Source organism: Salmo trutta, chromosome 26 (assembly GCF_901001165.1).
Source record: "Salmo trutta chromosome 26, fSalTru1.1, whole genome shotgun sequence".
Lineage (NCBI taxonomy): Eukaryota > Metazoa > Chordata > Actinopteri > Salmoniformes > Salmonidae > Salmo > Salmo trutta.
The window spans coordinates 30,821,222-30,845,611 of NC_042982.1; the positions used below are offsets into that span (position 1 = coordinate 30,821,222).

At 43.6% G+C, this 24,390-nt stretch overlaps 1 protein-coding gene across 3 annotated transcripts in view; it reads right to left on the reverse strand.

Moving 5' to 3' along the window:
- LOC115163642 (SPRY domain-containing SOCS box protein 4) overlaps nt 1-24,390 on the reverse strand; it is a 43,476-nt gene that overhangs the window by 13,677 nt on the left and 5,409 nt on the right. Inside the window, exon 2 of one of the 3 annotated variants that reach the window (XM_029715686.1) lies at nt 8,643-8,739. The exons of 1 other annotated variant lie outside the window; for it this stretch is intronic. The gene's annotated coding sequence lies outside the window, so the exon portion shown is untranslated. Of the gene's footprint in view, nt 1-4,198; nt 5,562-8,642; nt 8,740-24,390 lie in introns of those variants that run through there. One more of the 3 variants, XM_029715687.1, reaches the window with a different exon arrangement.

The following is a 24,390-nucleotide window of genomic DNA, read 5'->3' on the forward strand; positions in this document are numbered from 1 at the left end:
CAAGATCAAAACGATTTGAGAAATCATTCCACAAAGATGTCAAAACAGTCAGTTACCGTGCCACAGATTTTACATGACTATCTCTGGCACAGTCACCCTGTCACTACAAACCCACTGACTTCCACCTGTTCCCAAATGTCCTGTTTCAAATACTCCCTCCCTGTTTGAGGAAAGAGACCCACTCCACTTACAGAGAACAGAGAAAGAGAACACTTAACTGGCAACCTGCACCTCCCTGAGAGAGCTGAGCTGCTGCTGGGACACAATGGAGGGAAGAGGTCACACTCAACCCAAACACCAGGGGGAAACAGAGGTGGTGAGGCAGAGGTGGTGAGGCAGAGGTGGTGAGGCAGAGGTGGTGAGGCAGAGGAGGCAAGCCAGGTCCAGATTTAATAACCACATAAGACAAACACTGACAAACTACTGTCTGTGCGAAGCAATACACACGTGCCTGTGTGTTTCAAACCTCATTTACATTGCACTGTCTCTATACAAATAAAAGCTACGTCTTCCATTTACATTAGATTTGTGTGTATTGTGAAATTGTTAGATAATACTTGTTAGATATTACTGCACTGTTGGCACCAGAAACAAGCATTTCGCCACATCTGCAAGAACATCTGCTAAACACGTGTATGTGAACAATAAAATGTGATTTGATTTTGATTACATATTAATTCATTTATAAAAGTCTACAAATGACTCATGGTGCCATTTGTGCTGGAATGAAGAGTCCTATTTACCACAACGCATAACGCAATGAGTCCACTGAGACTCACTGATCACACTGTGTTGTATGACATGCAGACACTTGCTGACGGAGATAGTGCTAAAGACGGGTAAGTGGTTTGTCTCGTCTGAGGGAAGCTACTCGTCATCTTATGACCCCCTAATTGTGCTAATTAGATGACAAACATTGAATGGAAAAGAAGTGACATCTCTCCTGCTGATCTCAACTTCATTACCAAGATGTCTGCAGTCACATGTCAATAGCATTAGCAACACGCGTGCACACACTTCTGAGCCTATGTGCTGTTGGTGTGTGTCAGTCTCTCCATCCTGTGAGTGAAGTAATGTCACTCTGTATGCGTGTTGTGAGAGTTCTCTTGACCCCTGTGGCCAGTGTGAAGTCACACACACCAAACCATCTGATGTTTATACTAATCTGGGCCTCTGTCCTCTTCAATATAGTTTGAGCTGAGGAAGACAGGAGATGTGTACAAGGGAGCGATGGGTGTAAGAGAGTAAGAGCGCACACACTGCAACACTGCCTCTCATTTGCCGTTCGTTCAACATTAGTTTTAGGGACCACCCACCGGTGGGCGTCTGACTGCTAACATTTTCGTACGATTCTACATGTAGAATCGATTTATAAATTACAGCTGGCACTCTGAACAGAGGTGCTAAGTCTGCAAGATGGCGCCGGAGAACAAGGCTGACGTTTTACGTATTCCTAATCGTGTTTTTTGCGTTGTTTCGAACATACTTTCTAACTTATTTTGTACATAATGTTGCTGCTACCGTCTTTTATGACCGAAAATAACTCCTGGACATCCAAACTGCGATTATTCACCACGGACTGCCCGAGTCCGACGAGCCCGATGTCAATGATATACTGCTTTCCCGGGAACATGCCCAGATCCGTGATTTGCGTATAGAGGAGGTGGAGAAAAGGGGGCTGGAGAGCGGGCTGCCTTCTGAGAATTCGTAGGCGATCGAATAAACCCCCACTTCCTTCCATTCTGCTAGCAAACGTGCAATCTTTGGAAAATAAAATCGATGACCTACGCAGAAGATTAAACTACCAACGGGACATTCCAAACTAATAACTTATGCTTCACAGAGTCCTGGCTGAACGACGACAATATCAATATCAACATACTGGCTGGTTATACACTGCAACAGCAAGACAGAACAGAGGCGCTGGTAAGAATTTTTGTAAATAACAGCTGGTGCACTAAGAAAGTCTCAAGGTTTTGTTCGCCTGAGGTAGAGTATCTCATGATAAGCTGTAGACCACACTATCTACCTAGAGTTTATCTGCATTTTTCATAGCTGTCTACATACCACAGACTGATGATGGCACTAAGACCGCACTGAATGAGCTGTATTCCACTATAAGCCAACAAGAAAACGCTCACCCAGAGGCAGCGCTCTTAGTAGCCGAGGACTTTAATACAGGGAAACATAAATACATCTTACCAAATTTTTATCAGCATGTTAAGATGTGCAACTAGAGAGAAAAATATATTTATTTTTTTCACTGGACCAACTTTACTCCACACACAGAGACGCATACAGCTCCCTCATCCTGCATTTGGCAAATCTGACCATAATTCCATCCTCCTGATTCCGACATACAAGCAAAAAATTAAAAGCAGGAAGCACCAGTGACTCGATCAATAACATTTTTTTTTTTAAGTGGTCAGATGAAAAGCCATAGGTCTGTTTTGCTAGCACAGACTGGAATATGTCCCAGGATTCCTTTGATGGCATTGAAGAGTACACCACATCAGTCATTGGCTTCATCAATAAGTGCATCGATGACGTTGTCCCCACAGTCACCGTACGTACAAACCCCAACCAGAAGCCATGGATTACAGGCAACATCTGCACTGAGCTAAGCTAATGAGAAATCTTGTTATGCCCTCTGACGAACCATCAAACGGGCAAATCATCAATACAGGACTAAGATCGAATCGTACTACACCGGCTCTGACGCTCGTCGGATTTGGCAGGGCTTGCAAACCATTACAGACTACAAAAGGGAAGCACAGCCGAGAACTGCCCAGTGACACGAGCCTATCAGACGAGCTAAACTACTTCTATGCTCTCGTTGAGGCAAATAACACTGAAACACGCATGAGAGCACCAGCTGTTCCGGAAGACTGTGTGATCACGCTCTCTGCAGCCGATGTGAGTAAGACCTGTAAACAGGTCAACATTCACAAGGCCGCAGGGCCAGACGGATTACCAGGATGTGTACTGCGAGCATGCGTTGACCAACTAGCAAGCATCTTCACTGACATTTTCAACCTCTCCCTGTCTGAGTCTGTAATACCAACATGTTAAGCAGACCACCATAGTCCCCGTGCCCAAGAACACTAAGGACATGCCTAAATGACTACTGACCCGTAGCACTCACGTTTGTAGCCATGAAGTGCTTTGAAAGGCTGGTCATGGCTCACGTCACCATTATCCCAGAAACCCTAGACCCACTCCAATTTACATACCGTCCTAACAGATCATGCTAATCTCTATTGCACTCCACACTGCCCTTTCCCACCTAGACAAATGGAACCCCTATATGAGAGTGCTATTCATTGACTACAGCTCAGTGGTCAACACCATAGTGCCGTCAAAGCTCATCAATAAGCTAAGGATTCTGGGACTAAACGCCTCCCTCTGCAACTGGATCCTGGACATTTTGGAAGATATTGGAAGATGAGGGGTTACACTTATTAATGTGAGATTCTGAGGATAACTCCAATGTCACACAAAAGGGGGGCAGAGTCTGAGCTATTTCAGTGATCCAGTCCATCTGAGCCAGGACTAGCGGACACATACACCGAGGTGTGAACGAACTGCGTTAGTGATAGGGTGAGCACATAACTAGTCGTACACACTCGACCTAACACAAATATTACTTGCTCTAATACTAACTTAAAAATACAACACTGAGGGATTTACTGTGAGACTGAATAATACTCCATTACCATAGTGCAAGTATGACAACAAGCCACAAGATACTATTACAGTGAGAGAGCCAAGGTGAAATCCAATACTTCAAGACAGAGCATAACATCCTGATAATGAGTGTGCTTTACTGCTTACTGTTAAAAAAGCAGAGCACATCGTCTCACAGGACAGAAAAGACAGTGACTCCTACTCTCCAGACTTGTGTAACCCCAAACCTAGAGGAAATGGCTTCTCTTGCTCTGTGTGCCAAACAGCTGTGGAATGCTAGAGTACCACACAGCTCCCTTCATTTTATATTTCCCATACCTGAGTCGCTATAGCATGCTAGCACATCCTTGCTTGAACACAACTGTGCCACACACACACACACACACACACACACACACACACACACACAACAGAGAGCTAGAGACAAAGCGAGACAGAGAAAGACAAAGACAGAGCGAGCGAGAGCAAGCGCCAACATGGAGAAAGAACCAGAATGAGAGGAACTTCTTACCATGCGATGCGATATCCAAGGTCAAGCTGGTGTCAGCAATTCGATTTCTCACGACTCTTGGCAATGTGTTCGCAAACACTAGAGGAGAGAGGAAATCCTAAAAGCCTTGTCCAACTGTGGCCAGAACAGTGGATCGAGAGAGAAATACAGAAAGCGAGAAATAGAATAGAAAGAGCGTGTGTAAGTGACGCCACAACAGGAAAACAGTCTTGCCTCAGTCAGTTCCCAGCTACGACAGGAAAACAGCCACTAGAAGGAGAAAGGGAGGGAAACAGCGAGGGAGGTGGCTAAGCATAAGGCCACAGAAAGTCTTTCCCAACTATTAGAAAACAACCCAGTCTCTCTTTCACCCTGTGCTTCAAGTTGAGCAATGGAACAAAGCAAAAGAGCAGGAAAGAGAACAAAGAGACTGGTAAACAGTCCCTCACTGACTAAGTGACTGATGCAATAGGCTAGTCCTGAGAACGATGAAAAATGCGAAGTGAATAGGGAGTAGAGAATCAGAGCGGTTGTTGTTTTTGGGTAAAGGTTATGTGGACATGCCACTGACCAAACCTTCCAGACCTCAGAGCTGAAAGCCACCCTGGCTGGACTGTACTTTGCTGGTTGCTGCGGAGGCAGCCTCATCATGAGTGTGGAAAAGAGAGAATGCTCTGTAGTGTTCCTTCAGTAGGAGAGACTGAATAGAGGGAAACTAAGGGAGAAAGAGGGAGGGCTCAATGATGGTGGGAGAGCTGTATCACATTACTCCTCCTCTCACACAGACACATACAAGTATGGAGAGAACATGACATACTTGTTCATGTCAACATTTCAGCCCTCTCCCGCCTAACCTTCTCACTGTTCAGCTTTGCAACCATGCCCGCCTCTTCTCTACCCTTCTCAGTGCCTATCCAACCCCCTTTCCCTCTCATGTTTCTCCCCTGAGAGACAAGAAAGCCTTCCCACCATATCTGCTCCTACCCACACATCAGAGCGGCATTCCTCTCACCATGCCTTTTCCTCAATCTGGAGTGGCTTAAATCACACAAGCTGTAGAGTCCAGTCAAGTCTCTATACCACACACAGAGACAGAGATTCTACGAACACCTGCTAATACATTGGAATGCATTCTATCTAAAAAACGTTTGCGTATGAGAGCGCACATTAGAACACTATAACCTGATGTTTCTGCTTTGTTTTGACGTAGACTCCTGTTGAGTGACAGCAGCGCTGTCTGTGTGTATGACCTCTGTGTGAGACAAAAGACCTCCCCTCGTCCGATCAGAGCAGGCCAGCACCGAGCACAGGCTGGAAACCCTTTCAAGCCCACTGCCACTGTTTTTACATTCCAGTCAATTTCAATCCTTACCACACAACGTTGCCAAAATACACAAATCAGTCAACTAGCTAGCTACAACCTTTTCTTCACAACTGTCAAAAGCACAGTCCCCTACAGAGAAGGCAGCATGATTCACTGAAATTAAGAGAGAGCGGGAGCGAAATTTGGAGGTGGAGTGAGACAAAAGAGAGAAGTTTTACTACTGGAGGTTCCATTCACTCCATCACCAGGAAGCGAGTAGAAAAGGCAATCATGCGAGAGATCAGAGAGTAAGGAGAGGAAAAAAGGATGGCTAAAGACGAGGAAGGCAGAGTGGGGGACAGGGGAAAAGGTTGGGAGATGAAAGAGAAAGTAGTCAAAGAGCAACAGAGGAAGAGAAGGAGGAATGGTAGAAACAGATTACAGATCAGACTGTGTGCGTGCACATACTACATAAAAAAACTTGAAACAAAAAAAAACTTGCAGGATGCTAGCTATAAAAGAGTATCTCCTTCACAACACCGCATCACAAACAGCCATCTTGAAAGAGTAGTGCTACTTTTATCTCCTCTTAAAAAAACAGACCGACAGACAGTGAAGATGAATCACTTTACAACGAAGATCAAAGGGGGTTGGCCAGCCAGGGTTGGTAAATGAGCAGCCATTTGTCCAAATCACTTCCTGTCTCGTATACAAAGGAGACTGAAGAGCACAATATCACCCCCTAACCCACTGCTTCAGTAATCCAGCTCCTCCACATATGCACCCAGCCAAGAGCAGAATGGCCAGTATAGAGCTGGATAACAGAATAGCTGGCATCATACCTTAGCACTGCTCTGGGGGCCAGTAGGTGCATTGCCACTAGTTGGATCCAGATAGTGAAGTATTTGAGATCTGGCCCCAACACAGACAAAGCCGCTTGTTCAAAGTCCAGTCAGACTTGGCAGGAGTCATTTTACTGGAAGCGCAAGGTGTATTCTGGAGGCATAATCCACTGGGTTGAGTACACACACTCACAACCAAACACAAGACACATTCTGACAGGAGCTATTCCCGAAGGTTAGTCAAGGTGAGCAGGGCAGGACATATAGTACCAGTCAAAAGTTCAGACACACCTACTCATTCAAGGGTTTTTATTTATTTTTACTATTTTCTACATTGTAGAATAATAGTGAAGACATCAAAACTATGAAACATATGGAATCATGTAGTAACCAAAAAAATTGTTAAACAAATCAAAATACATCTTTGATTTTAGATTCTTCAAAGTAGCCACCCTTTGCCTTGATGACAGCTGTGCACACTCTTGGCATTCTCTCAATCAGCTTCACCTGGAATGCTCTTGAATGAGTTCCCACATATGCTGAGCACTTGTTGGCTGCTTTACCTTCACTCTGCGGTCCAACTCATCCCAAACCATCTCAATTGGGTTAAGGTCGGGTGATTGTGGAGGCCAGGTCATCTGATGCAGCACTCCATCACTCTCCTTCTTAGTGAAATAGCCCTTACACAGCCTGGAGGTGTTAGGTCATTGTCCTGTTGAAAAACAAATGATATCCCATCTGGTTTTCACCTATTTGGACTGGCCTATCGCTGCAGAATGCTGTGGCAGCCATGCCGATTAAATAAATCACCGACAGTGTTACCAGCAAAGCACCCCTACACCATCACACCTCCTCCTCCATGCTTCACGGTGAGAACCACACATGTGGAGATCATCTGTTCACCTACTCTGTCTCCCTACTCGGGTTTCTTTGCCCAAGCAAGTCTCTTCTTATTGGTGTCCTTTAGTAGTAGTTTCTTTGCAGAATTTCGACCATGAAGGCCTGATTCATGCAGTCTCCTCTGAACAGTTGATGTTGAGATGTGTCTGTTACTTCCATTCTGTGAAGCATTTAATTGGGCTGCCATTTCTGGGGCTGGTAACTAATGAACTTATCCTCTGCAGCAGAGGTAACGCGGGGTCATCAAGGCAAAGGGTGGCTACTTTGAAGAATCTCAAATATATTTTGATTTGTTTAACACTTTTTTGGTTACTACATGACATGTGTTATTTCATAGTTTTGATGCCTTCACTACTATTCTACAATGTAGATAATAGTAAAAAAGAAAACCCTGGAATGAATAGGTGTGTCCAAACTTTTGACTGGTACTGTATATGGCCTCGTTATTGTATTGTGTTACTTTTAACATTTTGTTTATTTAGTAAATATTTTCTTAACTCCATTTCTAGAACTGCATTGTTGGTTAAGGGCTTGTAAGTAAGCATTTCACGGTAAGGTCTACACCTGTTGTATTCGGCGCATGTGACAAATAACAGATTTGTCCCTCCCATCAGCCAACAGTTAGGCAAATCAATGGATAAATTACAGACAATGATACTTGTCATCACATCACCATACAGGCAACAACAACAAAGCCCAGAAAAACAGGTTTGGGTAGCGCTTGGGAACCGACTGTGGCATGTTGATGCTACACATGGGTCGAACTAGCGAATGAAGCCAGAACCTCCTATATACTTTATAAAGGGATTGGGGTACATTGATAAATCATGCTCTAGAATGTAATCCATAATGGGGTGACTACGGATAGCGACTTAGCCTAGCGCTCACTGTATTGTCACTGTGGTACTAGTAGGTTAAAACCCAAACCAGTCTCTCCATGTTTACAGAGCATTTCAGCCGATTGGGATGGGCCCTGTTCAAATATTAATAGGTACCCAGGCTGAAGGCTCTGGTTACCTGGGCCAGCAGGTAAGTAAGCCCAAACAGTTCTGATCAGGTTCCTCACCCTGGCCCCTGGGTCATAGAAATGGGAACAATCTATTAAATAACACATGGGTGGATCCATCAATAGGAATGAACAATCAAAAGCACTCAGAGAATTGGCATCATGACATGTACAGGATCTTTTATTAGTATCTCTGAATAAAACGACAGCACCTCATCTCTGCTGCTTTTGTTGGAAGGTGTAGTGTTTTTATAGCATGCATAATCAAAGTCCACTACTGTTTTGTGCCAGTTTTACACTTTGAATGGTTCTGGAATGTAGTCAATGTCCAATGAAGGAGTTGAATTGGGTCCATCAACTGTAAGGAACAAATTATTAGTAGACGAGTGTTCTGCTGGTTGTGGGTGAGCTCACCTGTTAATTCATCTGAGATCTGGAGTCCGCAACGAACAACCAAATCACCAAGTCCAAAGGTCACAGGTCAATCACCTTACTGTGGCCTGCCTACTTCCTGAGGAGAAACAGAAGGGGGCCAATGAGACAGCAGGTAGAATCAGGACAGTACATATTAGACAGTGTCTGGAAACATTACTAGCGGTCAAATCCTTGCTTCTTTAGTCCATGTTTCCTCACCTCTCTCTTTAAAGTGGATTGGAGGAGAGGATCAGATTTTTTATTTTATTTAACTAGGCAAGTCACTTGAGAACAAATTCTTATTTACAATGACGGCCTACCCCGGCCAAACTCAGACGACGCTGGGCCAATTGTGTGCCGCCTTATGGGACTCCCAATCACGGCCAGATGTGATACAGCCTGGATTCGAAACAGGGATTGTAGTGACGACTCTACACTGATGCTGCGCCACTCGGGAGCCCCATGAGCCACCAATAGAATAAGATAGGACACCGGCCTAGACAGTGATGTGGAATAAGGCAGGCGCCTTGGGAGGTGAAAGGACACTCAAATGTAAGTGTACTAAACTTGAGTGTAGGGGAATTCAGTCAAACAGTGACCTAGTAAAGTTGAGGGTAAGGAACTTTAGTAACCTGGATGTGCAGTAAAGCTACTTTAATAGGCTTCAGCACGGGATATTCCCTCAAACCTTAGCCAAGATCACAGGACTGAAGGCTCTAATCATTACATAACCAATGTGGACCTGCCTACAGCAGACATGAGGCCAGCAGGTGACATTACACAGGGAGACATTCTGTACCAAGTGGGAATAGCTCAATACCAATCAACCAGAGGGAAGGTAAGTCAGAGAGAAAGAACAGCGAGGGAGGAGGGAGGTGTGGAGACAGAGAAACCATATTCATGAGGCATTGCAATCTTAATGTTCATCAAATTTTCAGGCGATTCCTCTTCAAACATTAACCAGGCGTGTAGTGCAGCACCGCCTGTCATTTGATGGCTAAATCGGCCATTAGGCCGGTGCGGAATTGATGAAACAATTCCGTGGGCTGCGTCGCTGTAGTACATTTCTCAGCCTAAGGAAAACAGCCTCTAATCACAATGTGACTACAAGGTCTCTCATGTATGGAATAATTCCCAGCCTCCACACACACACACACACACACAACAAACCTATTCTCACGGTGCCCCTGCTGCTTCCACCAAACTAGACCCAAACACACACTTAACTCCAAAATAAGACCAAACCAGCAGTAACTTCAAACCTCAACCACCTGGTGAACCACTGGAGACTTGACTACCCAGCCAAGACCACATCCATCTGCTGTGTAAAGTGCTGCAGCCTCTGGTTTCACTAGGTGGAAACCTGGTTTTAACAGGTGGATAAACTCCCCATTTTGAGTCCACAGATGTTGCCGGGCGGAACTGGGAGCTCTCTACCACTTGATGAGATTAGAGGGGATGAGAGACGTCAGGCCTGATTAATACATCACGCCTTTCTCATTACAGCTACCTTCACCTCTCCCTCACTATCTCGCTAGGCCGGGGCTCAGCAGCAATTAAGCTAAATGAGGATTGGAGAGAAGACCGTTTGGTAGCTAAGGCGCTAAATAAAAACTTCAGTGAAAGCAGTGGGAGAAGGGGCAGGTTGTGATGTCTATTAGGTGCTGCTGTAAAGCTGCAGTTCCATAGACTGTAAAAGGAAGACTGTATAAGCAGAGGCTTGTAAACAGTCAGACAGCACAGCTGAAAAGCAGCAGCATCCTTTTCACTACACAAAAAGGTATATTGAAAAGAGTTCCAGGAGTGCCAGTGTGCTCCAAGAGATAGTGGTGTTGTTCTCAGATTCCTGTGGAGAATAATCCAATGGATGCTCAACATCAATGAGCAGAAAATGGATTTAAGAAGAAAAAAACTAACATCAACCTTTTAGGAATCCTAATCTTCATCCGAGATCAATGTAGTATACATGCAAATGTTTCCATAGCTGGGCAGACTATAGTGCATACGTTAAGGGATTTTAACCTATAGAGGGCACTTTGCGTCATATGGGAAAACGGCAAGGTGGAAGTGCTGGGCAGATTACAGCGCCCTTCCCTCAGGCCTCCAGTCCAGCATCATCATGACTAATCTACTGATTAGAGGAGTCATCTCTCCCAGCTCATCAGGCCCACAGGCAAAAACACACAAACACACACACATAGTGATGTGATAGATAGGCAGCAGGTTGGAACAGCTAGGAACAGCTAGAGTTGAGACTGATGTCTCTTATTGCTCTACCTTTACAATTCACCACCTGTTCCCTCCCCTTCTCCCTCATTCACTAACTGAATCTTCTTCATAATGGGTCTTTATTGTTCCATTCTTCCCCCCACCACCACACACACAGAGGTTACCCTGACTCCAGCATTCAAAACAATAAAAACACTTGTTTTGTGCGGACAGACCAGTATGAGGGTTGAATGGGCATCGAAAGGAGAATGCCACTAAGGTCATAGCGAAACACAAAGTGGAAAAAAGGTCAGATTCCTCCTTGTTTGTTTGGGTACTGGTTTCTCTCTACACTAAAACAAGGAAGTCATTGTCTTTAGGTAAGTCCCTGAGTGATTGGTACACAAAAGAACAGCAGGTTTGCACTACAACAAGCCAATGATGCTTTGCCTTGGGGTGCATCAAGCTCATATGTGCCAACTGGGCAAAATAGAGAGAACTATAAGAAGCTGCTGTTTTGATTCCACAAGGGGGCTGCCTTTGCCCACAATTATGGTCAAAATCATGAACTAAAAAAATATCATAACAGTCTTCATACATTTATTTTATGAGGGGGGAGAGGGGGGCCTTGAAATGTATTTTCAAGTAGCTATAGTTTACCCAATAGCAGGTTCTTATTTTTACATGAAGTGAATACAGTTGGTAACCATTTTACGAGCACAAGGGGTTAGTGTTGGGCCAGTAACCAAAATATTGTAGACCTCCACAAGTCTGGAAATTGCTCCCAAGGATGAACCAAATGCCTGTAGGTACCGCGTTCATCTGTGCAAACAATAGTACGCATGTACAAACACCATGGGACCACACAGCCGTCATACCACTCAGGAAGGAGACGCGTTCTGTCTCTTAGAGATGAACGTACTTTGGTGAGAAAAGTGCAAATCAATCCCAGAACAACAGCAAAGGACCTTGAAGATGCTAGAGGAAACGGGTACAAAAGTATCTATATCCACAGTAAAACGAGTCCTATATTGACACAACCTAAAAGGCCGCTCAGCAAAGAAGAAACCACTGCTCCAAAATAGCCATACAAAAAACCAGACTACGGTTTGCAACTGCACATGGGGACAAAAATCGGACTTTTTGGAGAGATGTCCTCTTGTCTGATAAACAAAAATACGACTGTTTGGCCATAATGACCATCGTTATGTTTGGAGGAAAAAGGGGGAGGTTTGCAAGCCGAAGAACACCATCCCAACCATGAAGCACGGGGGTGGCAGCATCATGTTTTGGAGATGCTTTGCTGCAGGAGGGACTGGTGCACTTCACAAAATAGATGGCATCCTGAGGAAGGACAATTATGTGGATATATTGAAGAAACATCTCAAGACATCAGTCAGGAAGTTAAAGCTTGGTCACAAATGGGTCTTCCAAATGGACAATGACCCCAAGCATACTTCCAAAGTTGTGGGAAAATGGCTTAAGGAGAACAAAGTCAAGGTATTGGAGTGGCCATCACAAAGCCCTGACATCAATCCTATAGAAAATTTGTGGGCAGAACTGAAAAAGTGTGTGCGAGCAAGGAGGCCTTCAAACCTGATTCAGTTACACCAGCTCTGTCAGGAGGAATGGGTCAAAATTCAGCCAACTTATTGTGGGAAGCTTGTGGAAGGCTACCCGAAACATTTGACCCAAGTGAAACAATTTAAAGGCAATGCTACCAAATACTAATTGAGTGTATGTAAACTTCTGACCAACTGGGAATGTTATGAAATAAATAAAAGCTGAAATAAATCACTCTACTATTATTCTAACATTTCACATTCTTAAAATAAAGTGGTGATCCTAACTGACCTAAGACAGGGATTTTTTTTACTAGGATTAAATGTCAGGAATTGTGAAAAACTGAGTTTAAATGTATATTTGGCAAAGGTGTATGTAAACTTCCGACTTCAACTGTATGTCGTAGCTATACCATTACGTATGTCGTAGCATTATAATGCAGTACAATACAAATAAAAACAATTAAACAAAAATGACAATTATGACAACCATGGCCATTTTGCATGACAATTAGTTAATCGTCACATCCCTAACCAACAGCATGTAATGGTAAGGTAATGACAGACCTCACCAACAGCATGTAATGGTAAGGTAATGACAGACCTCACCAACAGCATGTAATGGTAAGGTAATGACAGACCTCACCAACAGCATGTAATGGTAAGGTAATGACAGACCTCACCAACAGCAAGTAATGGTAAGGTAATGACAGACCTCACCAACAGCATGTAATGGTAAGGTAATGACAGACCTCACCAACAGCATGTAATGGTAAGGTAATGACAGACCTCACCAACAGCAAGTAATGGTAAGGTAATGACAGACCTCACCAACAGCATGTAATGGTAAGGTAATGACAGACCTCACCAACAGCAAGTAATGGTAAGGTAATGACAAGGTAATGACAGACCTCACCAACAGCAAGTAATGGTAAGGTAATGACAGACCTCACCAACAGCATGTAATGGTAAGGTAATGACAAGGTAATGACAGACCTCACCTTGCAGTTTTATCGCGTCTCGAATTAAAGAAAAGAAATCATAGCAGCTCTGTGATTGAGGCCGCTTCAATTTAGCTCAAATGCACTTAGGAACACAATTTAGCCGCTTGATAGGACGAGGTGGTGGTGGAGGAAAACCCCATGGTATAATTGAGTGCTTTGCAAGGCAGGGGGTGAGAGAGAGACGCTGGAAGAGTGCGTACTGTTTTTTATGATGTGACCTTTGTGCGTCAGTGGGAAGACTGGGGCCAGCCATTTATCAGTGTGAGCCACTAGGGATATAAAACAGACCTCTCTTCATCTCCCTCCCTTCCACCCGGTGCTCTTTTCTCTCTCTCCACAAAACACTCAGGCTGAGTTTCTCCCCCATAGACTTTACTTGTATACCAGTGCCGGCTGAATAGCGTCATCTTCACACACATTAAATTGTGAAATAAAAAGCAGCACGTCATGCCGATGTAGCATGGAGATGAATCACCAGTCGGGAAGGAGCCCTGGGTGCATATCTTACACCCCCCACTCCCTCCTTCCCCCCACCACCCCCTTGAGAGAGACACAATAAATTAGCTCCCAAAATACCCAGCCAGCCCGCCAGCCATTACAGCGTGAGCCTGCAGCAGGGGCACTAAAATAAGAACACAAATCATCTCTATGAGGTTCTGCTCCAACCACTATTTGTCCACCTTGGCAGACAGCACGTTAATAAGCCGATGACTGATTACAGGAATAATTAAGTAATGAAATGTTAAGAGATTGTTGTTAACATGAGAAACCAGACATTTGAACCCCTGAACCTCTGGGATGGGCAGTGTGCTTGGTTTTAAAAAATATCTTCAGAGACAGAACTACAGCAAGGATGCAAGTACAGTATATCTTTAGTCAAGAATTTCTCAACTAATTTGGAGCAGTCAGTTGAGTCTCAACTGACTCCACAAAGCCTTGGAGACTGGTGATGATGCATGTGGGTTCAAAGCTTAGCCGAATGGGCAAGTCTACCCAATGTAGGCCAATACTGATTGAAGACACTATGGACTTAAGACCTATGCAGTCTATGGTTCAATCCCAAGCCTGGTAGACCCTAATCCTTTTGGTGTAAGTAGATTTCAACAGACTTAAGTTTTCAAATGTCTAGGCCTTAGCTCAGTGGGCTAAATTAGCCTTGTGACTCAAACCCCGCTCTGTCACATTAACAACCAATTAGTAGCTTGTTAGTGTGGATCATAACATCCTACCCCCTGTCCCTGGCTCATCCTGCGTCACTGTGCTCGTCAAACACCCACCAGGGAGAGATGAACCTCCCGAGAGCGATGACCCTGTTAGGGATGGACAGACCGCTGTCACTCATCTAATCTCAAGCCAGTCTGGAGAGCTGGGTGATGTGGACAGGGATGTGAGCTCTATTCATAACAGGGCCCTGCCATGATTGACATACATCTATGACACACACACGCTTACATCACAGATAAAAACAGACAAATGCACATGAATCAACAAGCAAAAAACATGTACAAACACCGACCTCCGAGGATAAAATATATGGTCCGTCACTGCAAGTAGCGCAACTCTAGTCCAAAGCAAACAAAGTTACTTTAAAATATCTATGTAAATACATGTCAGTTCCAAACTAAACAATAGGAATAGTTATACAGAAAAAATTATTCCACAGATAGGACCAACTGCTGAGAACAAAAGATACATTAGATTGTGCAGCGTGGCAGGAACCAGGAACACAGCAGGCGTCCAGAGCTGGTGTTAGAGGAACGCTTGGCCCTGTGTAGCACAAATCACTGAACACTAGGGTTGACTGACTAAAAATAAATCTGGGTCGACCAAGAGTCATTTGTTCTTTCGACCAATCAATTGGTCTAAATTTTAAAGCATCTATTTTTCCCATTTATAGCCACACCCTATGTTTGAATAAAATCAACTATATATGTAGGCTACTGAACTTGTCTGATGCTTTAAGAACTGCAATTAAAACTGAAGACAGATTACTAAAGATGGAGCCAGAGATCAATATAGCCTAACAAGAATAAAACAAACCTATTCCTGACCCTCCTGCTGGCCTTGGAAGATTATGACATTATGCTCCTGAAGTTAGGCTACACCAGAGGTCGGCAACCTTCTCCATTTGGAGTGCCAAGTTATCCTACCATTTCTTCTGATCTGCATGCCAGTTATGATTTTCATATGTACATTTTCATGGAACAGTTTAATTTATAATAAAGTCTTCATATCGCAAAATCAATGTAATGTGGTTAATCAAAATTCTACTTTTAGATTTGTAACTTTTATTGCCAATATGTAAAAAATAGCCTACACAAATAAAAACATTGCAGTCAAATAATTAAAAAAAAAATAATAATTAAAATACATTGCAGCCCACAGGTAGAAAATATCCTGATGAAAACAAATATCCTATAAATCTCTGGCTGCAAGGAACTTTAAACATTGTATCAACATTGTATCAATTTTGCACAAGGGATAAGTAGTAAATCAGGTAGGCCAATTTTATGACATTTCCACCAGATCAGAGCATTACATTTTTCCCCCTTTCATGCCGAGCGGTAATCCAATAGGCTACGTTGAGGAACTATTGTCCTTCTCAAATGGATGTAAAAACAGACTTGGTTAACTTGGTGTTTGAGGCGAAGAAAAAATGACTTTGAGACGCTCCACAGTGATGGCGAGTTAAGACACTCAGAACTAGTATCACATCCCCAAATGGGCATATTATAGGCCTGCATATGCACACAGGCCAGTTGGACTAGTCCTACTTCTATTTGCATAATCAGGTGCGTGTCCTTACTCAGGAATGCTCTAAACAAATGGAACGAAATAAACCAAAAATTTCTCACAAGTGTAGCCTAGGTTGTGCGTTCTGCAAACAACGTGTCCACTCCTACAATGGCAAGGGTAAGACTGTAACAATAATACAATTCAATGCAAACACATTACCGTAGCCAAACAAGCGTTGTAGATTAGAAATTATGGGAATTAATGATAAATGTACTACTGGTGATACTGATGTGCCAAACCTGCGGCCTGCACAATGGATTAGTCCACTCAGACGGGCATGAATCAGACATGCATCTCGTGTGCCATAAACATTTTTCATATTTGACACTGCTCAATTTTTTTTTTTTTAAATGCGATCGACCAGTCAGCCCCAATTGAGGTCAGCCCTAAAGAACACACAAGACAATTCTGTTATTCATGCTGGAACTGGGAAACTAACTGCAGCTTACAAAGCGAGAGAACTGATGAAACCAGAGCTAGTGTGTCCACCTGTGTGTTGACTCTTAAGACTCAGTCAGGTCGAAAGAAAACTTTTTCCAGCACAGCACTACTAGTCTTGGTTGGCCGGTGATTTACTGAACACTGAAGGACTTGTGTATTGTTCAGCGCACTCCGGTGCTCAGGGGGGGATTTGGGAAGCAGTGTTCAGTCAGTCGTGTTCCGGTCGACCAGACTCGCTGTGCGGGGACCACAGTCGGGTCACACCTGCTGGGAAGGCCTAGACTGAGGCTACTGCTGCCTAGCAACCATAGCCTAACAGGAGGATCAACGAACCCAAGGCAGCCATGATGGTGGGGGTAGTCTTTAAGGAGGCATAGACCCTTACAGCACTGCTATTTACCATTAACAACTACCTCTAGATGTTGCAATTCTTGTGCCGACCTGTGTTGTCCTGTCCTCCTGGGAGGATGGTTGGCCCCCCTGCAACATTACAACCAAATACTGTTGTCTTTTTCAAATAATTCCTTCATTAAATGAACCTGGTATCAAATGGCTAAGGTGGACGAGGTAGCTAAGTAAGATGTTTATCTATTTGTAAGGTTAAAATATTCCGTGTTCATGGGAGAGCTTGACAGCATGAGTTTTGTCAATTAGGCTACTCTAAGAATATATTTTTTAACTTGGCCAGGATTCAGTAGAGGAGAATCCTAACCAATTTTGAGCATTTGAGAGACGTACAGTTTTACAACCGGGAATATGCAGCATTGGTTTCATCAACTGTGCACGCGTATCAGCCATTTCCAGTTTTACACAAGTGTCGGTGGAAAGTTATTTTAGGACATGGGACACGACAATGCCATTAAGACATAGCTAAATAATTAACTAGCTAGATAGCAAATTCATAACATAGTGTAGTTTGGCTGGTTATTATTTTACTTGCTGTGTAAATCTCCCCCCGTTATGCACACCATGATTTTCTTATTGCTGACCAAAAATGAGCTATAACTGGCTAAATAACTCACTAACAAGCAATGAATATCAACAAATGTGCACACACGGCTAGGGCCGCTTTGATCTCAAAAACACATTTCACGACTGCGTGATTGAAAAACCGCTCATGCCCGTCTGACGCGCTCTGCAGAGACTGGGAGGACAGTGTGCAACACGTTGGATCCGGAGGACACGGATCCAATTCTGATCGGAGTAGCCTAATTGTTTGATCTGGTGATTTTTGTGAGGCAAGTCGGCCAGGGTGAGGCAGGTCAGCCAGGGTGAGAATTCTCTGTCCGTCTGTGAATAGGAGCCTCGAGACACTGTCCTGTGTCTGATCCAGGCAACGGATACAAAAAAACAGATCTTTCACTTGGGACAGTGCTTTGTGTTAGAGTTGGCTGAACCCAAGTGGTCCTCCATGCTACTCTATCTAATGCAAATGAGAAACGTGATGAGCTGTCACTTCGAGACAGGAGAGGAATTATACATATTTCTCAAACTTCCCAGGGCCAACATCTGCTCTTGCTCGCTCTCTAGTTATCATTGTTACCATCACTCATTAAATCAACCATTTTCTTTTGTTATCTTTATAAGCAGCTACTCGTGATACAAGAACAAGGTTAGAAGTGCCCGTCTCAAACTAATATATATATTTTTTTTCTTTTAAAAGAGACTCAGGGAGGGAAATTGCAATCGGAGTCTTTTTAAAGAATTCTCTCACTGCCAGATCCATTTTTTCCCCCAGTCTTACTCCCATGTCGCCACACTCTGTCTCCCCCTCTTTTATTGATCCCTTTCTCCCTCCATCCACTTCTCCTCGTCTCCCTCCACCCCTCTCTCTTTGTCTCAGTATCCATCTCTCCATTCCAGTCTAACTGTGCTTTCCTGCCCTCTCCTCCTTTAGATCAGACTCATGCAAAACCCTATCAGTGGTCTGATTTGGGGGGGTGAACATGCTGTACATCAAGATTAACATCAAAGAGCCTACCGACTGACTTATATACAATTACCGAAATACAAATGTGAGTAGATATGTAATTGGTCTCATTTTAGAATATCCAGGACCAGAAAGATGAACAATGCATTTGGATTGTCATCCTACTCTTCACAAATATAGATGGTTACCAGAACCAATGTACCAATATAGACATGAATACGTGCTCACAGCAGTCAATATGCTGTTGTGTGCATGTGTAGGGTACCATAGCTTCAACATGCATGTTCAGTACAGCAGGACTCCAGAAATGTGTGGGTGCAAGTCTCTCCGAGGAGCCTCTCTCACCCTCAGATCTGGTAAAGAGATGAATGACTGTTCTGCTACATCTCTCCTCCACTATGGAAAGAGGTATCCATCGCCTGTAAGTGTGGTGTGTGGTCTGCGTGTGTACGGGGGGCACAAGTTCAGGCATAGGGACTCAGATCACCACATCAAGTTAAGTGCATTGAAATGCCTTTCTTGCAAGCTCCATGCCTTTCTTGCAATATCAATGTAGTACTAAAAATAACGAGGTAGAATAAAAACAAAAATAACACTAGAAAGAAGCCCCACTCAGGTGACAGTTAATTAGGTACAGAACCTGTCCAGGAAAATGGTTAGCTCCTAAGACAGTGAGGCACGTTGCCGTGGCTTACTATATAAAACAGGGAAATAACGGCGCAGTACAACAGTGGTGTGCAGAACGGCATCTCAGAACGCACAAGTTGTTGCCTGCTGCAATAGCCCATCCATGACAAAGACCGACCACACACCGGGTTCCACTCCCATCAGATAAAATCAAGAAGCAGCTCCAGCGGACAGGCAATCACCAACACTGGACAAATTAAGGAGTGGAAAAACATTGCCTTGGCCGACGAATCCCGGTTCCTGATGTGTCATGCTGACGGCAGTCAGGATTTGGTGTAAGCAGTCCATGGCCACATCCTGCCTGGTGTCAACAGTATAGGCTGGTGGCGATGGTGTAGTGTGGGGAAGTAGCAGCAGCGTAAATGATGATTGTATGCGAGTGTGTGTAGCCAGTATAAATGTGTGTGCATGTGTTGGAGTGTCAGTGTGTGAGAGTGTAGAGTCCTGTGAGTGTACATAGAGAAATACCACATCACACAAAAACAACCAGAGGCCCCAAGTTAGTTGACAACATACGCAGCAAACCATCTACCTGTAATCACACACACACACACACACACACACACACACACACAACCTTCCAGTTTGATAGCTTACCCTGGCAACCAAGTTTAACCACTGGTTGTTTAGACCGTTGCTTCTTTACATACTGGTCATGCCGTCTGTTTATAACCTTCATTTACATGAAATTGGACATAGCAGATTACAGAAAACAAAAATGCATGCAAACCTGTTGTCATCGTTATTATCACAGGACACAAGTGACATCAGTAAGAGTAGCCTACAACTATAGTACAAAAGTGGCTTTGAAAAAGCAATTATCTTTGTGACCGAGTCTCTCTCTCACTCACACACACACTCACTCACTAATGGTGCAGACCAAGCGAGTTAGTCCAAAACTGATTAAAATGCCTGTGGACAGTAAATGAACATGGGAGTCATGCCACAACTTGAACAATTAAATTAAGGCTACTACAGTGATTATACGATATTACACTGCGGGAACACAAGGCCTTTAAATTGTCCCGCTGTCCCCCTTACAGCCCAGTGTGTCATTCAGTGACCTCACTTTGAATGGGATTTCTAAACATTACCATTTGACTGACTCAGCAGTGTGTGTGAGGGGAGGGACAGGGGGCTACAGCCGATGGGACTAGTGCTAGTGTGTCACGACTCTGGACAGCTGCTGGCTGACGCAGCACTGTTGGTTTGTGTGGAGATTAAAATGCATTCATCACCTCCATCATGATCATACAGGCTCTGAGCAAGGTGGAGCGGAGGAACTTCTGCCTGCCGTTCCTCCTGGACCGTGCGTATCCCTCCTGAGCTCCGATTGAACAGACCGACGGAAGAGGATGTGAAATGATTTGTGCTGTTCTGATAACATTAATGTTCCTGGAAGCTATGTTCCCAAGATGGTGATCAACATGAGTAGCGTGCACCTGTCAGAGGGAGGGAGATGCAGTGACACTGACTGGCAGTATAAAGACGACAAAATGTAATGTTGGTTGCTATTCTTCAGAGTCCTTCAAATGAGTTTATCAATCACTCTCACTTAACTTTTATGGCATGTCAGTTGTGACATTGTGTTTGTGAGAAATAGAAGGCAGGTGGGTAAAAAGTAAGAGACATTAAGACTAGAAAGAGAGGGAGGGAGCAAGAAAATAAATTGTGAGAACGAGTAAAATAAAGTGAGAGAAAGAGAGTAAGAGAGAGTGAGGGGTCATTATGCATTCTACAAAAATATAAAAACGCAACATGTAAAGTGCTGGTCCCATGTTTCATGAGCTTAAATTATATCTGAAATTTTCCAAAACGCACATAAAGCTTCTCTCTCAAATTTGGTGCACACGTTTGCATCCCTGTTAGTGAGCACTTCTCCTTTTCGAAAATAATCCATCCACCTGACAGGTGTGGCATATCAATAAGCTGATTAAACAGCATGACCATTACACAGGTGCACCTTGTGCTGGGGGCAATAAAAGCCACTATAAAATGTGCAGTTCTCTCACACAACGCCATAGATGTCTCAAGTTGAGGGAGCGTGCAATTGGCATGTTGACTGCAGGAATGTGCACCTGAGCTGTTGCCAGAGAAATTAATGTTCATTTCTCTACCATAAGCCACTTCCAAAATTATTTTAGAGGATTTGGCAGTACGTCCAAATGGCTTCACAACCGCAGACCACGTGTATGGAGTCGTGTGGGCAAGCTGTTTGCTGATGTCAATGTTGTGAAGAGTGCCCCATGGTGGCGGTGGGGTTATGGTATGAGCAGGCATAAACTATGGACAACGAATACAATTGCATTTTATCGATGGCAATTTGAATGCACAAAAAGGTATCTGTATTCCCAGTCGTGAAATCCATAGATTAAGGACTAATGAATCCATTTAAATTGTTCTGCCTGCGGATAAGGAACCCTGACCTGTTCACGAAATGTGCTACCTTGTCCCGGACCTGCTGTTTTCGTCTCTCACACACACCTTGGCTATGTACTGTAATAGTCGCCTCCCGGCACAGCCAGAAGAAGACCACCCCTCAGAGCCTGGTTCCTCTCTAGGTTCCTGCCTTTCTAGTGAGTTTTTCCTAGCCACCGTGCTTCTACATCTGCATTTCTTGCTGTTTGGGGTTTTAGGTTGGGTTTCTGTACAGCACTTTCTGACATCGGCTGACGTATTTATAAAGCCCTTTTTAAATTTGATTGATTGATCTATTTCAATTGACATTTCCTCATATAAACTGTAACTCCGTAAAATCAATGAAAGTGTTGCGTTTATATTTTTGTTCAGTATACATTCTGTATGTTACCACAGTGGTTTGTTGGGACGACTGATTGCTGCTCCACACGAGGCATGTGATACGCCAGTCATTTGCAACCTCATTTGTCACAATAAATTACCTAAATATCACAGCAGCAATAGAGTTGTCATGGCGATACCCACACGCATCAAAGTAGCTCAGAAACGTTGCTTCTTCTGCGTCATAAGCTCCTAGAGTCAGTCAATCCCTGAATGCATTTTTTGCATTTTTTCCCCTCTGTGACAGAAACATTGAAGAAGCTGAAACAAGCTGCCAATGCCTCTCTCAGGATGGCCCTGAGCCACACCAGCCCCCCCCCTACTGAGACTCAGAGGGGGGCAGAATAACCTGATTCATGGTCATATAACCTGCTCACAACAACGATAGGGTGTCCTGTCAGTGTCAGCGCAGCTAGCTTACTTTGTGGTAGGGTACAGTGAAAACAATATAGCTATCAACATTAGCACCAATTGACAGAGTGGGCTGAAGCAGGATTGTGACAGGGTAGGAAATTCTGTTTCCCTCAACACACCACCACTCCATTGAACACACACTTAGGAAGCACGGACCCCGTGTGTGATGTTTATTGCAATACAGCAGTCACATGCACACCCTGTTTGTACTGCATGTGATAGTAGGCTATGCACTGATTCCATTATAGTGTATTCAGAGGTGGTGTGCTGAGAGGTGTTCCATCACAATCTTGCCTCCAGGATCTAGCACACGCTCTCAAATTAAGTCTACCACTCACTGGCTGTCCTTAGAGGCAGTCTAAAAGATAAGACAGATGTGTTCTGCAAACTGTGCTTTTTCCTAACACACCCCATACACACATCCTTTAAGGTGGTCACAAAGGGTTTATAGACAGCTCATTATTAGTTCATATGTAGTTTAAGGTAAATCCACACAGATAGACAAAGACAAACTCAATGCCCAATGTATAGGTCGAGAAATCAGCCTTCTTTACTCTGATCCAAGCTATCCTGACTTCTGAGGTCAATCCTCATAGACCAGGAAAGGACATTCTGCCCATTTGACTTTATTAGGATCCCCATTAGCCAATGGCAACAGCTAGTCTTACTGGGGTCCGACAACGAAAAAGACATTACAGATAAAAATAATTGACATATATTTTAAAACATTAACATGTAGTGTGCATCTATCAGTTACACATACGTGTCAGTACATACACACAACAAGTAGGTCACATGGGGGAGAAGCGTGCCATGAGGTGAAGCTTTGTTCATTTTTTGAAACCAGGTTTGCTGTTCACTTGCACTAGATAAGATGGAAGGGAATTAAATGCAATAATGGCTCTGTATAATACTGTATGTTTCCTTGAATTTGTTCTGGACCTGGAGACTATGAAAAGTGTGTGTGTGTGTGTGTGTATCAGCGCTGTGTGCAAGTTTACTACACAAACAATTTGGAATTTCCTACACATGAATGTTTCTTATAAAAATCAAGAAGTGATGCAGTCAGTCTTTCCTCAACTCTTAGCAAAGAGAGACTGGCATGCATAGTTTTGATATTAGCCCTCTGATTACAATGAAGAGCAAAATGTGAAGCTCTGTTTTGGGCCAGCAGCAGCTTAACTAGGTACTTCTTTGCAGCCCTAGACCATGTGACTGGACAATAATCAAGATAAAACTAGTTAAGTTTTAGGACTTGCTTTGTGGAGTGTGATGTCAAATAAGCAGAGAATCTCTATCACGGACAGACCTCTCCCCAGATTTACAACCATTGAAGGACTGACCCCAATTAGTCGACTGGTCGATTGTTTGGTTTATCGAGAGAGAGAGGCAGTACCAGTCAAGTTTGGACACACCTACTCATTCAAGGGTTTTTCTTCATTTTTACATCGTAGAATAATATTGAAGACATCAAAACTATAAAATAGCACATATGGAATCATGTAGTAACCAAAAAAACTGTTAAATCAAAATATATTTTAGATTCTTCAAAATAGCCACCCTTTGCCTTGATGACAGCTTTGCACACGCTTGGCAATCTCTCAACCAGCTTCATCAGGAAGTCACCTGGAATGCATTTTAATTAACAGGTGTGCCTTGTCAAAAGTTAATTTGTGGAATTTCTTTCCTTGTTAATGCTTTTGAGCCAATCAGTTGTGTTGTGCCAATGTAGAGATGGTATACAGATAGCCCTATTTGGTAAAAGACCAAGTCCATATTATGTCAAGAACAGCTTAAATAAGCAAAGCGAAACAGTCCATCATTACTTTAAGACATGAAGGTCAGTCAATCTAGAACATTTCAAGAACTTTCTTCCCTGTGGCTCAGTTGGTAGAGCATGGTGTTTG